A 15,799-nucleotide genomic window follows, 5' to 3' on the forward strand; every position below is an offset into this window, starting at 1 on the left:
GTATGTGGTTATTGTGCAGATAGTCATTATTTTGTATTTTTTGTCCCTGGATTTTGGGAGATCTGTGGCCCTGAAACCAGTTTCTCCTAGGCTCTGTGAGCAGTGAGGAGGATCCCCGAGCGTTCTCCTTCCATCAGAGCCAGCCCTGGACCCTCACTTAAAAGCGTTCCCTGACCCAAAAACGTGGTTATTTTGTACTGGTAGTCATTATTTTGTATTTTTTGTCCCTGGATTTTTCGGGATCTGTAGCCCTGAAACCAGTTCCTCCTGGGCTCCGGGAGCACTGAGGGGGATCCCCAAGCGTTCTCCTTCCATCAGAACCAGCCCCGGACCCTCACTTCCCTGACCCATAAATGTGGTTATTTCATAACGACAATTTTTTTTTTTTTTTAAATTTTTTTTTATTATTCCACCCAGTTTTTTGGGGGGAACACCTGGTCTCTGTGAGCACTGACGGGACTCCCCAGGGCGGTCTCCTTCCATCAAAAGCAGCCCCTTGGCCCGATCCTGCCTCACTCCTCACCGGCGCCGGGTTTGGCCGCGAGGAGCCGCGCCAAGGAGGGAGGGAAGGAAGAGAAGAGGGAGGGAAGGAAGAGAAGAGGGAGGGAAGGAAGGGAAGAGGGAGGGAAGGAGGGGACGGGCAGCGCCGCGTCCCCCCCGCCCTCAGCGCGGCCGCGCCTCGGGGCCGCGCGCGGCCGCCGGTTCCGCCTCCTCCGCCGCCTCCCCGCGGCCGCCGCCGCCATGTTGGATGGTGCGTGTGGGTGTCAAGCGCAGCCCGCGGCCGCCGGGCACCGGGACACCGGGACACCGCGCCCGCCCCGCGCCCGCAGGTCAGCGCGGCTCCCGCGGCTCTGCGGGACGGAGGGTGGGCAGGACGGGCTGGGCGGCCCCCGCGGCCCCGCCTTGCCCCTCGGCGGGGCCGCGGGGTGGGCGCGGGAAGGGCCCCCCGGGGGTCCCCGCGGGGAGGGCGCGGGGCCGCGGCGGCCCTTTGTTGTCGCCGGTGGGTGGCTGGGCGGGCGGCGGCGGGGATGGGTTTGGTCCCCTCCGCCCCAAGTTCGGGCCCGGCTCCCGATGGGCCTCCCGGGGCTGCGGGGGATGGCGGGGCCTGCGGGCTCGGGGGGCTCCCGGCGGCGGCGCTGGGGCGGGGTGGGGGGGGGGGGGCTCCGGTCCGCCCCGTCCGACCCCCGCCCCGGCGTTGTTCGCCTCCATCGTGGCGGGGCGGGGGTTATTTTGTTGTCTTTTCAGTCGTATCGTTGTGTGGGAGATGTGTATGAATGCTTTTAATGATTTTTAAGGGTGTTTTATATAGGGGGTTTGGGCTAGATGAGCTCCGGAGGTCCCTTTCGACCCCAGTAATTCTGTGATTTTCTGTGGTTCTGTGATATTCTCTTTTCTCTCTCTTTTTGTATATTTACAGTGATACATACTTATGTATATATTTAAAAATCATGTTTATATTTTAATTGTTTTTTTACCTGCAGTACCCCTGATGCTACAGATTAGGGTTGGGTAGTCAGCGAGCTCTATTACATTATTGCTGTGAAATACATTGAAACAGTAATTATCACAGGCTGCCCACAATGGAAGTCCCCTATTTTAAAGCCGTAAGGCTTTAATGTAAATGTTAAAATATTCATGTTAAGATTTAAACCTCTAAGGCTTTAAAGCTGGTAGCGTTTGGTCTCAGTTTTTATGGGTGTGTAATGTTTCCCCCTCCCCCTTCTCAAGTACGCTATCGACACTGATCTGAAAAGCCAAGTGAGATTTTAAATTTACGGCAATTGAACATGCTTCTTGTTCTCATCTATTAAGAAAATAACCTGGGTTATCTACATGCTCATCCATTGTCAACAGGAGGCCTAAAAGACTTGTTAGGATTGTGAAGCTGTTGCAGATGTTTTGGGCTGTAGAGTCTGACTTGAGGAGTTCAAAATGCAAATCAGCCCACGAGATTAAGTTTTATTATTCTCTGCACTGAAATATGTGTTTTATGGTAATACAGACCTCTTGCATAATTCCGGTGTGTTGCTGTGTTTCGTGAGACACAAGGTCATAGGAAATTGCAATTGCTGGGGTGTGAAATGTGGGATGAATGATTTTTTTTTTTTATTAGAAATAGAAATGTATTGTAATGGTATCTTTAGCAAAATGCAGCCTGTTTAGGAGTTACTTCTAAATATGTTTGTCTTGGCTGATTCTCAGATGTGTTATTTTTGAACAAACTCAAGTATAGAATTTCATTGGGAAGAATCAAAACTTCTGATAAATTTTCCTTTATAAGCTCGAAGTAATGGTAAACTAGCTCGACAGAATTTCGGAGATAATCTTTCCCATATTAAATATTTAACCATGTTATCAAAAATTACAAAGCACGAATGACCCATGAGTGTGCATTCCTGAAGGCGAACTCTGATAAGGCCAAATTGACTGTGGGTTCCATTTGAGGAAGTTTGACTTGGGGGTGCTGATTGTAACTTCCTTGATTCCATGAAGTAGCTCTGCAACATTACCCCCGTGTCACAACAGTTCTCTGACACAGCAGCCTGGCTTTTGCATCTGCTGAGGAATGAAAATTATTGTCAGCCTGTTAGAAATGCAGAGTAGCACTCACAGGATCCTTGGATCCCAGAATGGGTTGGGTTGGAAGGGACCTCAAAGCTCATCCAGTCCCACCCCTGCTGTGGCAGGGACACCTCCCTCTATCTCGGGTTTTTCCAAGCCGCATCCAGCCTGGCCTTGGACACTCCCAGGGATCCAGGGGCAGCCACAGCTTCCCTGGGAACCTGTGCCACTGCCTCACCACCCTCACTGGGGGGAATTCCTTCCCAGTACCCCATCCAGCGCTGCTCTCTGCCAGTGGGAAGCCATTCCTTCTTGGTCTTTCACTCCAAGCCCTTGTAAATAAATGTCCTCTCTCCATCTTTCTCCATCTCTCCATGGACTTGTCTCCTGAGAAAAAGTAGTTGACTTGTTCCCTAGGTAGGAGCTAGGCAGTGGTGGGTAATATCTGGGCTAAAAAAAGTGCTGTTTATGAATTACCTGATGGTTGTGGAAGGACCATAGTAGAGATCCCTGACTGTCAGGTGGCCTGGCTGGTGATGTTCGTGTTGCTTTTCACTTCCATTATTCCTACAGTCACGTTTAATGAAGAGTTCACAAACATCTAGTGTCCACTATAATGCAGGCAGCAGAAATGAATTCAGCTTGCACTGACCACATCATTATTTACATAACTGGTTAATCACGCTAGTTTTGTTCCAGCTGTCAGCCATTTGATTGCTTTAAAACTTGGAGCTTTTAAGAAGCCTCAAATCTTGGATCGCTGCTGGGAAATGCCAAAGGCCTAATTTGTTACTTCATAAAAATGCTGATAGTCTCTCCTGATACAGAAATCGGGGTTTTGTTTTTGTGGCTGTTTTTTTTTTTTTTTTTTTTTTTCCTTTAGAGACAGAGAGAGAGAGAAAAATCATTAAATGATAATCAGTTTAGGGGAAATACATTAAAGTGTAGTTATGATGTTCCTGATCTTGCTTTTCTTAGGTCTCGTACGTAGGATGGGGAAATGACTCTGGCTTTTGCTTGGTGGAGAAGAATATAAGTTACTCTAATATCTTTCTTTAATGACTGGTACTCAGGAAGCAACTTCCCAGTGTTCCAGGGCCATATTTGCAGAGCGCTAAAGTGTCCCTTGGGACGTTGCTAATAGAAAATGAAATGTGCCTGCTTTGTAGGAACGCCTGTAATGTTCTTTTCCCACTTCGCCTTGCTCTGATCTGTGCAGGGAAAATATCGAAACGTACCAGTATCCTGCTGGCTTAAGTGCTTCAAAGAACAGCAGGTTTTTGTGTGTTTCAGTAGCCTGGCTGCTCATTAAGAAGGCAGGAGACTCCGTGGAGGAGAACAACATGGATTGCTGTCCTCTGGAATAAAACCTGCTGGGGCTGATTGTAGGTCTGCTCCAGGTTTGGTACAGGCCGGGCTGTGCTGAATAACAGACCCTAAAAAGGCCGAGTTATTCAGTTTAGCTGGTTGTTACAGGACTGCTTGCCTGTTCTGCATGAGAAAGAATTCAGAGTGGCTGAATGTGAGAGTGAATTCAGAGACTGGGGGCTTCAGGACGGATCTGGAACTCAGTGGCTGTTGGGCTGTGTCTTTCAGTGACTGGTGCAGCAGGTAGAAAGCTACAGGAAAACTGGTATTCCTTATTTATCATTTTATAAATAACAGTTCTGTCTCTGGTTTCCAAATTCGGGCTTTGCTGGATTTTATGATGCTGCTCCAGACCACTGATAAAGGTGAAGTAGTTGGGTCAGAAGGTTCTGTGGTGTTTTCTGTAGGTAACCAGTGGTTGTAGACAGGGTTTTAAGGAGAGTAAATTAAGTTACCAAGATTGGGTTCTATGTGAATATCTAATAGTGGAGTTTGTATGAATGATGATACTAATTAGAAAATCAGTATAGAAGTACTTGTGTTTGTTGGTTGCACTGGCACTGGAGATGTCTGCAGAATTCAGTTTGTAATTCACTCTTGGGCCTTTTTATATGGAAACATAACTTTGAGTTATTATGCTAGCAAGATGCCTTTCTTCTGTATAGATAATTTTCAGCTCATTTTTCTGGTGTTGTTACAAAAATTGGACTTGATCTGATCTCAGAGCCAATACCTTGCCTTGCAGTAATTGTCAGTAGCGTGTGTCTCTGGTTCCTGTCACCCAGGGCTGTTCACGTAAATGCCTCTAACTGGTACCTCGAGCTTGTGTTCAAGGTCAGGCCTGGGCTGTTGACGCCTCCTGTGCCTTGGCTTGCAAAATCCAGCTCAGTGCAGGTGGGGAAGCAGGAGCTCAGGCTCGGACAGGTCCCCGCTGGCTGTGGGAGTGCAGCTGCCTCTGCTCTGGGACTGGGTGAAACCCGTCCCAGCCCAGGCCTGGGCGCAGCTCCGCCTTGGAGCCTCCTCTTAGCTGCCTTTGACGGTGGAGGTGGCTGGGGGAAGTTTGAAGGAATCTCAGCCACGCTCTTGTTTTGTTGTCGAGATCCATACGAATTGTTTTCAAGGTGTAGTTTTCCTTCCACCATCAGGAGTGGAGCTCCCTGAGCTGCCTCAAGTAATTAGCTGAAATTTGTGTATGAGGTCTCTGCAGTTTCTTTCCACCTTGCTCCTGCCTTTCCTTCCACCCTGCTCCTGTTCCTGCCTCTCCTCCCAGAGCTGTTTTAGCCGTGTTGTCTGTAGTGCCTGAGCCTTCCATGTCACCATATAATAAATCCTCAATGGTCATGAGGTCCAGGAGAGTTTGGAAGGTGACCCAGGCAGGAGAAAGCCTCTGTGCTGCTTCTGCAGGCTGGGGACAGACCTGGCTCTTTGAGGCTTTTTTGTTTCTCAGAATGCAGCTCTAAGTGAACAATACTTGTGCAAATTGAGTAATAAATTGGGTTTTTTTGAAAGTTGAAAGCTGCTTATTAGTTTAAAACCATGCCAGATACCTTAGTTAGAGATGTTTTATGTTCACCCTACCAGACAGAAATCTGAAGACTCCCTTGCCTTGTTTGCTTTTCAGTACTGGAGGAGCTATGGCAAATTTTGGGGGCTGTAGTTTTAGAGCTGATTACTTAAAATACATGGTGGAGTCTGGGGGTCATGGCTAAAATTCAGCAGCCAGACACTGATTTAATCTCTCTCCAGTATAACCTCATAGAGACTTCCTTGCCCTTCTGGAGATGTCACTTACATAATGTGATGGCTTCTAAAATCCACCTGGGAGTTTTCATTATTTAAAAGCAGCAACCCAGGCAGAGCAAGCTCCCTACTTCTCTTTGCTGGGTTTGAGTTTTGCCACCAAGAAATGCTGCAGCACGCGTCGTACCCCTGCTAGGGAGAAACACCAGCACGGGTGACAGGGTACTAATGATGTCTGGGATGTTCTGTTACATTTTTGTCTTTATTCTCCCAAATCATATTAATTTCTAGACTTAACATCAATTTTGTAGTTTCTGAACCTTTGCAAGGGCAATGGTCTTTTCAGAGCTTTGCTAGAACAAAGACATTTTAAGAATCTTAATAGAGAATCGTATAATCTTATTACAACTGCTCCTGTTTAAATCACTTCCTTGTACTTAAATAACAATCTGTCACCAGCTATTTCTTGATTGTAGTTTTTGTCGGTTACAATCTATCCTCCTCCCTGGTTTGGTTGTACTGCTTTTTCCCCCCACCTTGATTGTGCAACCTTTAGGTTGGCAAAGCTCCTCCTTTCTCACACAGCTCTTCTGAGTCCACTGGGAGTAATCGCATGAGTAAATTGCTCACTGGTGTAAGAGCTGTGCAGTTCACAAGTAAAACCTTTGTGGGACAGACCCCGCTGAAACAACTGATACAGAGAGTTCTGATATTCCTCAGGGAGAGACCAAACAAACTATTTTTAAAGGTGACTTCCTCCCCTGAGATGGCAGCACAAAAGAATGCTTCAAACATGTTTCCCTCTAGGTAGGAATTCTGTTCCCAGGAGGATCCTCGCGTGTGCTGCTAACGGGGGCGAGCAGACCCCAAGCATCACCTCAGTTTTGTCATTCTGATTTTTATTTATTTCTTTCTTTTTAGTGATGAGGATTTCTTCAGCCAAATCTGTTGACCCAATTGCTGCTGAAGCTGCTTTTCTACTGACTTTCAGCTCTGTTTGGACAGGGATGATGAGGCTTGTGACAACAGCAGTAAGGCAGAGATGTTTGCTCTAACCTATGAAATCAGCCAGAATTGAAGATCTTTAATTAATCCTTATCTGCAGAGCTGTTCTAATGTGCCTGTTCTCCGGTGGATGGTCAAACACAGTGTGCTCTGCCACGTGGTGCACGTAAAGGAAAGCGCTTCAACTGTTATTTGAAAAACCAGAACTTTAATATTTTTAATTATTCACTTAATTAATCAGAGAAAGACCCTCCCATTTTGTGCCGTTGCTGGATTGTGACTGGCACTGTCTGGTCAGAGGTTCCTGATCAGGCATTACCCTCAATATTCAGATCCAGGGAAGATCTGGTGCATCTTTAAAATGCCCCTGCCCAGGTATTTAATTATTTGATGAAGACCTCTTTCTCTGATGACCACTGGAAAGCATAAACTCCCCTCTGTTGTGTTACCTCATGAAATATTTGCCTTCTGAGCCCATCCTGCCTTATTGCAGGGGTTTGATTGCTTCTTGCAGTGTTCTGCTGCTTGCAGTGATTTTTTTTTTTTTTTTTAAGATGGAATGCTTATTACCTATGAGAAGTGTTGCTATATTTTGCTGCTGTTGTTGAGCAGAGTTCACCAAGTTAAACTTTGTCTACCAATTTAGAAGAGTTTCTCAGAAAGTCAAGATAGTGCCTACGTTGGAATGTTTTTAGATAAACAAGCATAGGTGATGGTGACTGCTTTTCTTAGGAGTATGCAAATGCAGATCAGAAATCAATATTTAATACTGTAATTTTTGATAACTTTTTCAATTTATGGGTATTTTTAAGGCAGAAATTTCTCTCTGCTGCTCAGAGGAACAGCATGACTGTCTTCGCACCAGGCTATCATCATGCAGCCCATGGTTTTTCATAGTTTTTCAGCAAAACAGCTGCTTTCTGAAGATTTTATTGGTACTTGGGTGACTCCTCTGAAAGATATTTATGTGTTTACTGGTTCTCTTGGGAAGCTTTAATAAGGAAGTAAAATACAGGAATGTTTATAATTGCTTTGACTCGGCTTTCAGAATTCTTGTAGAGGAGCTGAAGTATAAAAGCTCCGGTACAGCAAAATCACTTTTAAACTGGCCTATTGCAGAGAAGCACTGAGGTAAATCATCAAAGGATTTTTAGTCTGCAAAACTGCTTAAGTGTTGTGTTTAAAATTTACAAACGGCTGACCCCTTTGTGAAACAGACTGAAATGTCTGGCTCTTTTTTACGTTTGATTACCTAGTGAATAATCTCCTTTTGCCTGGCCTGCTGCTTTAAACACTGAGTGCTGCGATTGCCGTGTTGCTGTCTGCCTGCCAGCCAATAGTGTCTGTGTATATTTAATTTCATCATAATACGACCATAGGATGCCTCCAGGAGTATTTACATCGGCTTTAAAAAGTCAGGACGTGTTGTGCGGCTGGAGATTGGGAATTTTGGGGAGTGCTCTGCGTGATGGGAACTCTGCTGAAATGTTGAGGAGCGAAGAACAGCGGGAGAGTTTTGTAGCTTGTCTTTATTATTCTGTTTTTAATTAGCTTTATGAGGAGGGGTGTGTTCTGCAGGAGATGGTCTGGATCGAGCGGAGTGTGAGCACATCTTTCACCCTGGAGGGGTGAGGGACCTGTTGATCTGGGGCTGACTGGGATCCCTGGTTTTTAGTGCTGTTTGTTTTCGGGTGTGAGTGCAGGAAACATGCTCCAACATCCTGAATGCGGGAACACTTTTGTTCTCTATGCTCTGTGCAAAATTGTGTCTGGTTGCCTTGGCTTTCAGCCAGGCTTTTAATCTCTTCTTTTTTGTGTCAGCTTGGTTAGTGTATATAATACTATAGTGCCTTTTCCTGACCCTGGAAATGCTGATTTTTAGTTTTATTTTAAGAAAGGTTCTCTTTTTTTTTTTATTCTGAAGAAAAATAAACTTTAAAGGAGAGGAGGAAAGTCTGTGCTGTTTTTTATTTTTTTTCGTTTCTTCTTGTAGTTTATGATTTATAGAAAGGCCTGAAATGTGTTGTCAAAGCTTTGTCTCTTGTCTCACAAATTCAAAATTTAGAAATGGGCAGGGCAAGGTGGGGAGGGCTCTCAAGGCAGTTGCAGTGAGAGAAGGGGAGAGTTAAAACCACATTCAGTGCCCATCAAATGTGTGAAACGGATGTGCCTGAAGATGCCACAAGGCTTATTCTTCCATCCAGCTTGGCCAGTCTTTTGTCAAAACTGCTATTTTAACTATTTAAATAAAATACGGTGACTTTGGCATTCTCTCCTTTCATGGGAAACCAGAGTAAAAGAGAATTAAGCCCCGCCTGCCGCTTCCATGCTAAACAGATGCAAATCAGAGCCCCCTCCCTCCTTGCCTCTTCTCTCCTTCTGGGTTTCATTGTTTTGATGAAAGCTGTTCTAATGCCAACTCCCAGCCCAGAGGGCAGGTGAGAGGAATTAAAAAAATCCCAGATTCCAGCTCGGTGATTAACATATCTTTTGGAGCTTGTAATGTCATCCTTGCACACAAAACAAAGTGGCAGCGGCTTCACACAGCAGAGGTTTGTCAGAAAGGCAAACATCAAAGTAGCAAGAAAAGAGGAGTTTATTTAAAATATAGCAGAAAGATTTAAAACATTCGTGCTCACCTATGAGAGCTATTAAGAAAAAAAAAAGCCTTTGAAGGCAAGCATTAAAGATTTAATAGTATTAATTGAATTAAGCTGTGGGAGTCGAGGCTATGTAGACACATGTGTGTGTCTGTGTTCTGAGACATCAGCTGTGTTAAGGCAGCAGAGGTGCTGAGACCTGAATTAGCTGTGTTTGCTTTATAAGGGCTACCTTAACAACACCCTATTTATTCCTGGGGTTAATTAGAGATACCATTAGAACCGAGAGTGTAAACACAAGGAAGGGACTTGGAGAGATGGAGGACTGCAGAGCCCACCAGCCTTGGCATCCCTGGGCAGGGCAAAGCAGGCAGAGCAGTTTCCAATCGACATTTAAGGATAATTTTGTTTATATCATTAAGGCTGATGTATTTTTTTTTCCCCCAAGAATTCCTTTTCCTTTGTTGTGAGAACAGTAATTTAATACTGTTGTACTCCAGCCACAGGTATGGGCTTTTTATTTGGCAGCTAAACCTCCTTGTTACTTGATAATTATTTAAAGACTGGCTGATTTTGGTAGCTTTTAGCTTTTCTTATGCATAGAACTTTCACTGGTAGGAAAATGTCTTGCTGGAGGAAGAAGCTTATCCTTCCATAGCTCTGCAAATAGACACAAAAAATAAAATCACAATTCAGCATCGTTGCAGTAATCTGGTGTGGAGGGGTTTTTGTTGTTTTGTTTTTTTCCTTTGCAGTTAAAGACTCAATTTAAGGCTTGACATATTTGCATTGTGCATTAAAAAGCAGGGAAAAACCCAATCCTTGTGTCATTTATAGAAGGAAAAAGCGCTGAAAGCTCCTTGCAAGCCTGCAGGTGGCTTGGCAAAGGAGGGATGTATCCAGGGGGAGCAGCTCCAGCGGGATTTGATGGCTGTGGGAATCCTGGTGTGGAGAGGCACCACCAACCCCATCCAAGAGGGATAACAGAGCTGAGGGAGATCTCAATACGTGGATTTTTCCTTCTCCAGGGAGGTGGCTGTGCTGGAGGTGTGGGGAGGGTTGTGTGAGCCCTTCCTGCTGCAGATGTAGTTACCAAATGATTCAGCACGATGCAGTGCCCACGGATTGGGGCAATATTGATGAATTCATTACTGCTCTCTGATGGATGTTAATGGGCCAGAATTTCTGCTGTGCATTTGGACTAGGTGGAAAGCTGTTGGGGAAAAAAAAAAAAAAAAAAAAAAAAAAAAAAAAAAAAAAAAAAAAAAAAAAAAGAGAGAGAAAATGGAGTGGGTGAGTTTTAAAGCCACTTTGGTGTTTTGCTGCTAAATCTAACGAGAGAATGTTTTTAATGACTTGCATGAAAACAATGGTCAAAACAACAATCACCAGGCGGCTCTGGCAGGGACAGGGAGGAGCAGCGCTACATGGGGGATTTATTGCGTTTTATTCAATATATCCCGAGCCACAATCAGCTGCTTTGGAAACAGAGGCAGGTATTGCCTTTTCCATGTGGATTCCTTGGGAGATAACCTGGAGTCCCAAGGACATGATCCAGTTGCTGCTTGCAGGGTAACAAAGCTAAGGGGGTAGAAGATGTTCTCTGCAAGAGCTGACTGGAAGAAAATGACCTTTAATGAGGGAACAGGCACAGATGCTTTTGAGTAACAAGTCTTTGTCATCCTCTTTGAAACGAACAAGCTGCCTCCCACTCAAATAATTTTCCGTCTAAATATCCAGAATAGATAAAAGAGTAGGTAGAATTTTACTGCTGGAGGGTGGATTCAGAAGATTTGAGGAATTGTTATGCTGACAGCTGAAAATTTCTGGATATCTGCATAGGAGAATGTGGGATTCACTGGTATTTTCAAACCAGGTTGTTTTTCTTTTTCCTGATTCCACAAAAGTCAACAAAGTAATAATAAAATAATAAATATTTTCATTGTTGAACAAGGATGAGTCTTTTTTGTGCATGAATGAAGGAATTTGAAAGTTTGAAGCAGCAAGACGAGGCAAAATCCTTCTGTCAAATGTGCTGATATTTAAAAAAAAAAAATCTTTGAGTGATTCACTTCCATCAAAGCTGAACTTAAAAATATAGCTCAGAATCAGGAACTGGGGCACCATAGAAGTTGACCAAAGTGAATTATTTTTATATTCTTCAATATTCTTGAGTTCTATTTCCCAGGAACCAGAATCCAGGGTAGATCCAGGTTGCTGATGGCACAGCTGGGACCTCTCCTCTGGAACTGCTGCTGCCGGGGTGGTGGTGCTGGACACGTCAGACATGTCTGATAGGAAGAGGGAGAAGAAGTGGGTTGGTTTGGGAAGGATTTTGGAAACTCTGGTGTGTGCATTATGAAAATACAGGAGATACAGAGGAGTCAGAGGGGAAGCTGAACATTCGGTGTCACAGGGCAGAGCTGAAATCGGGATGAGAAAAGGGCAGGGCTGAGATTTTATGAAATTGGGTAATTTGAAGAGTGAAGGACCACATTTCCTCTTTCTCTGTGTCTGTCTTCAGGATGGTATTGCTGTGTCACTGGGCAGGAAAAGGAGGTTTCCCAGAAGCCCTGTTTGCAGTCCTTGCAGAATCACCTGCTGAACCAAGTCCTAAATCTAAACCATCAACGTCACCTCCAGTTTGAGCTTCCCAGGTGCAGCTTTGCCCGGTGAGCTGTAACTGGAGCCTGCTGTTGAAATGACTGGTGCTCCCTGTATTTGGGGTGTTCTTTCCAGTAATTAGAGTGACCTTGGCATTAATTGGTTGGGTGATGTGATCTGTGAGCAGCCCCGGTGTGCGGGATCAGGTCACCGGAGCGTTCCACCTGCGGATCTGGTGTGAGGCAGAGTGGAGCAGGCAGGAGCTGGGACAATCCCATCCTCTGTTCTCCTCTGAGCCCCACCGCTGGCAGCAAGTCCTGCTCTGGAACCCTGGGCTTTGTCCAGAACGTTCCTCCAGTGATGGGCAGGGAGGATTTTGGGGTGTGTTTCCTACTTTGCAATCTTACAGTGTTTTATTTACAGAATCCCACAATGGGTTGGGTTGGAAGGGACCTTAAAGCTCATCCAGTTCCATCCCCTGGGACACCTCTCACTGTCCCAAGGTGCTCCAAGCCCTGTCCATCCTGGCCTGGAACACTTCCAGGGATCCAGGGGCAGCCACAGCTTCTCTGGGAATCTGTGCCAGGACCTTCCTGCCCTCACAGGGAAGGATTTTCTCCTCCAGTCCAATCTCATGAGCAGACAGCTCCTGTACCTGAATTTCTGAGGTTTAAAGCAATCTGATGTCGAATTAAGACATTGTGTTGACTTTTCAAGATGATTGTGCAAAAATCTGGTGGCTGTGAGGGAAGGCACTTGAAATTTTATGCCATGAATGGGCATTGATGAATGTGAGTAGGATATGAAATCAATCTCTGTTTTCTTTGCAGGCTTGTAGTTTGTGCTGGCAGGCAGCACACTTAATTAAAATGGAAAAAATAGTGTTTGGATGGATGGACAGGTATTTCTTGGCATCTTGTACTCGAGCAATCCATTATCTTAGAAATCCATGTCATAAAATAAAAGTATTAATCCTTCTACCAGTAGTAACATGGAGAGTTAAACTATTTTTCCCCCCTGATCTTTGTCATGGTGAGTATTTGCCTCTGGCCTACTGAGTGTATTAATGTGGTTTCATGTCTGGTGTGTGTAGGAGGACGGGAGAAACTGCACTTGGTGACGTCTGCTTCGTATTAATAAAAGTTCAAAATCAATTTAGTTAATGAAATCGTGGGGTCATTTTAAATAGCGGGTATCTTCCCAGAACACATTCCTGAAATATGGAGTCTGACACACGAGCACACATTTTGATGAATACGAGTTTGAAAAATCGCAGTTCTGTAGGAGAACTGTGGGGCTTAAAGAAGGGAGCTGACATTTTGTGGTCTTGTATTTTTTGCAGTCCTTCCTGTGTTCAGGCTGATCTGTGATCTGAGCAGGTGCCTGTTACCCCATAACAGCCTAAGTGACGAGGCTGGACTTTTCTAAATAGTAATAGATTCTAAGGCACGTCCTTTGGCAAGGATTTTGGATATTCTCTTCCCTTCCAAAAGGAAAATATGAGAGAAGTGTCTCCTACTGCCCTTAATTCAGTTGAAAATACAATTCAAGTATAGAACTTATTCCAGATTGTTACCTTTCAGTCAAGGCACACATTGGGTGATTTTTTTTTCCCTATTCAATTTGTGAGAAAACGGACAAAATGCTTTTGTTGGAACAGGTAATCCCCAGAGAACAAATTCCTTTGGGGAAGTATTTTCACTGCCCTGTTGGATTAATTTGCATTTGGCATTTTTTGGTTCAGTGCCTGTAATGGCCTGACCTCACCCTGGTCTGTAATTCTGCAATATTCTGATATTCACTGCACACCTGCTGCATGAAGAATAAACTGAGATGTGCCCCCAGTTCAGGTGGCACTGTGGGTGACACTTGACCTGGCCCTAGAAGGAGGAATGTGTTATTTTTAAAGAGCTGTTGTCAAAGCTCGTAATCCTAAAATTAGATCCCGGTGCAGGTCGGATTTGGGTCGTGAGTGGTGATCTGCAGGTTTGGCAGAGCTCTCCTCTCTCCCAGCCCTTCAGAGCACATTTACAGTCACCCTGTCAATAATTCCAGCTGCAAAGGCTGATGGAGCTGGGGTGACAAAACCCCACAAGATGGAGCTGAGGTGACAAAACCCCACAAAGGCTGGTGGAGCTGGGGTGACAGAACCCCACAAAGGCTGGTGGAGCTGGGGTGACAGAACCCCACAAAGGCTGGTGGAGCTGGGGTGACAAAATCCCACAAGATGGAGCTGGGGTGACAAAACCCCACAAAGGCTGATGGAGCTGGGGTGACAAAACCCCACAAAGGCTGGTGGAGCTGAGGTGACAGAACCCCACAAAGGCTGGTGGAGCTGAGGTGACAGAACCCCACAAAGGCTGGTGGAGCTGAGGTGACAGAACCCCACAAAGGCTGGTGGAGCTGAGGTGACAGAACCCCACAGGAGTGAGCTGGGATGACAGAACCCCACAGGAGTGAGCTGGGGGTGACAAAACCCCACAAAGGCTGATGGAGCTGGGGTGACAAAACCCCACAAATGCCAGTAGAGCTGGGAATGACAAAGCCCCAGCAGCTGTGGTTTGGCAGGTCCCAAAAGGACGTGGCCAGGTGGTGCTGCTGTGTGAGGCAGGTTCGGGATCTGCTCCTCACCCCCTATTCCCATACACTCTGAGAAATGAGCTCAAATCCTGGGAATTTAAGGAGACAAGGGGTAAGAAAAGGCGGTATGGGGAAAACAGAACCAGATTTGTGTCCGTAAATCTCTTTTGCAGCTAAAAGTCTGCTCAAGCTGGAGCTGCTTTCCCTCAGCGAGGCTGAGACAGGACTGTAAAACCAGTGCAGACTCAAACCTCGGCACTCATGAATATGCATCAGTTTGAAGGAGAATTATCATTCAGCATTAACTCTTTAAATAAAGAAATAATTTGGCCACCTGCTGTCTGTGAAAGCTGACCTTGTTCTCTCATTTGTAAAAGGGAGTGGAAAGCTTCCAAAACTTTGAATTTCGAACCATTTCCTCTCCTCAGAAATTACACTGAAGAAGACAAGCATTTAAGCTGTGAAAAATGGAAATGAAATCTTTCCTCTGGAGTTAACCCTGTTCTCCAAACCCTTTGCCAATCTGTATTTGTAACTCGTTTCCTAAATAATTTTGGAGGTTGAGGAAGGGCATTGATGGGAATTTCAGGCTCTTCATTTTGCTGTTTTATTCCCATGAATTGCTGTTTTCTCTGCTGTAGAATAGCAAAAGAGAGCTAATAAGTGTTCTGCTTGTTGGCTTTTCTGTGTAGTGCCAAGTGTCTTCTCAGTCCTCTCCTCCAAGTGGCCACGATGCACAGTTTCCCCTTTATCCTGTTTGGTTTTGGGAACAATATTTGGATTGCAGTTGAATATTGTATCATAGGCAGGGTAACGAGACCCTCTGGTCAGCCAGTTGTTCTCTGAGGATAATTTATGAAGAGAGAGAAAGAAAAAAAAATCAGAGAATTAGTCAGGTTTGAAAATCTGTCTAGCAGCGTGGAATTTAGTACAAGAAAAATGACTTTTTTTCTGCATTGTATTACTGATTTTTATAGAAAGGTTCGTGCTCGGGGTTTTTTTTGTTCTGATTTCTGAGCCGTTTGTGGAAAATGAGACTTCCTAAACCACAGTGGGCTTGGATTTAGACAAATAACAAGCTACCCCATGAAAATCAGGATGTGGATTTAGTGCCAGGCATTGGGAATCCTTTTTCTTTGCCATAAAGAAGAGCTGACTCCTTGTTGGGATTGGGGCTGTGTGTGCAGGTGTGGTGTCACTGTCTGTCTGTCTGGGGGAACTTCTTCCTCAGTCAGCACCTGGCAGCACCATCTCTGAGCCTGATCCTTTGCAGATTTGCAAGAATTCCCTGATTTATCCTGGAATACACGTCCCTGAGCATCACCTGCCTCTGGCATTCC

The 15,799-nt window shown here is 45.2% G+C and overlaps 1 protein-coding gene across 4 annotated transcripts in view; it reads left to right on the forward strand.

The window, feature by feature from the left end:
* Positions 1-713: 713 nt before the first annotated feature.
* EPN2 (epsin 2) overlaps positions 714-15,799 on the forward strand; it is a 40,145-nt gene continuing 25,059 nt past the window's right edge. For 2 of the 4 annotated variants that reach the window (XM_040078740.2, XM_040078743.2), the window contains exon 1: positions 714-830. The gene's annotated coding sequence lies outside the window, so the exon portion shown is untranslated. Of the gene's footprint in view, positions 831-6,919; positions 7,051-15,799 lie in introns of those variants that run through there. The other 2 variants (XM_040078742.2, XM_040078741.2) reach the window with 2 other exon arrangements.

The sequence above is a fragment of the Hirundo rustica genome, chromosome 15 (assembly GCF_015227805.2).
Source record: "Hirundo rustica isolate bHirRus1 chromosome 15, bHirRus1.pri.v3, whole genome shotgun sequence".
Taxonomy (NCBI): domain Eukaryota; kingdom Metazoa; phylum Chordata; class Aves; order Passeriformes; family Hirundinidae; genus Hirundo; species Hirundo rustica.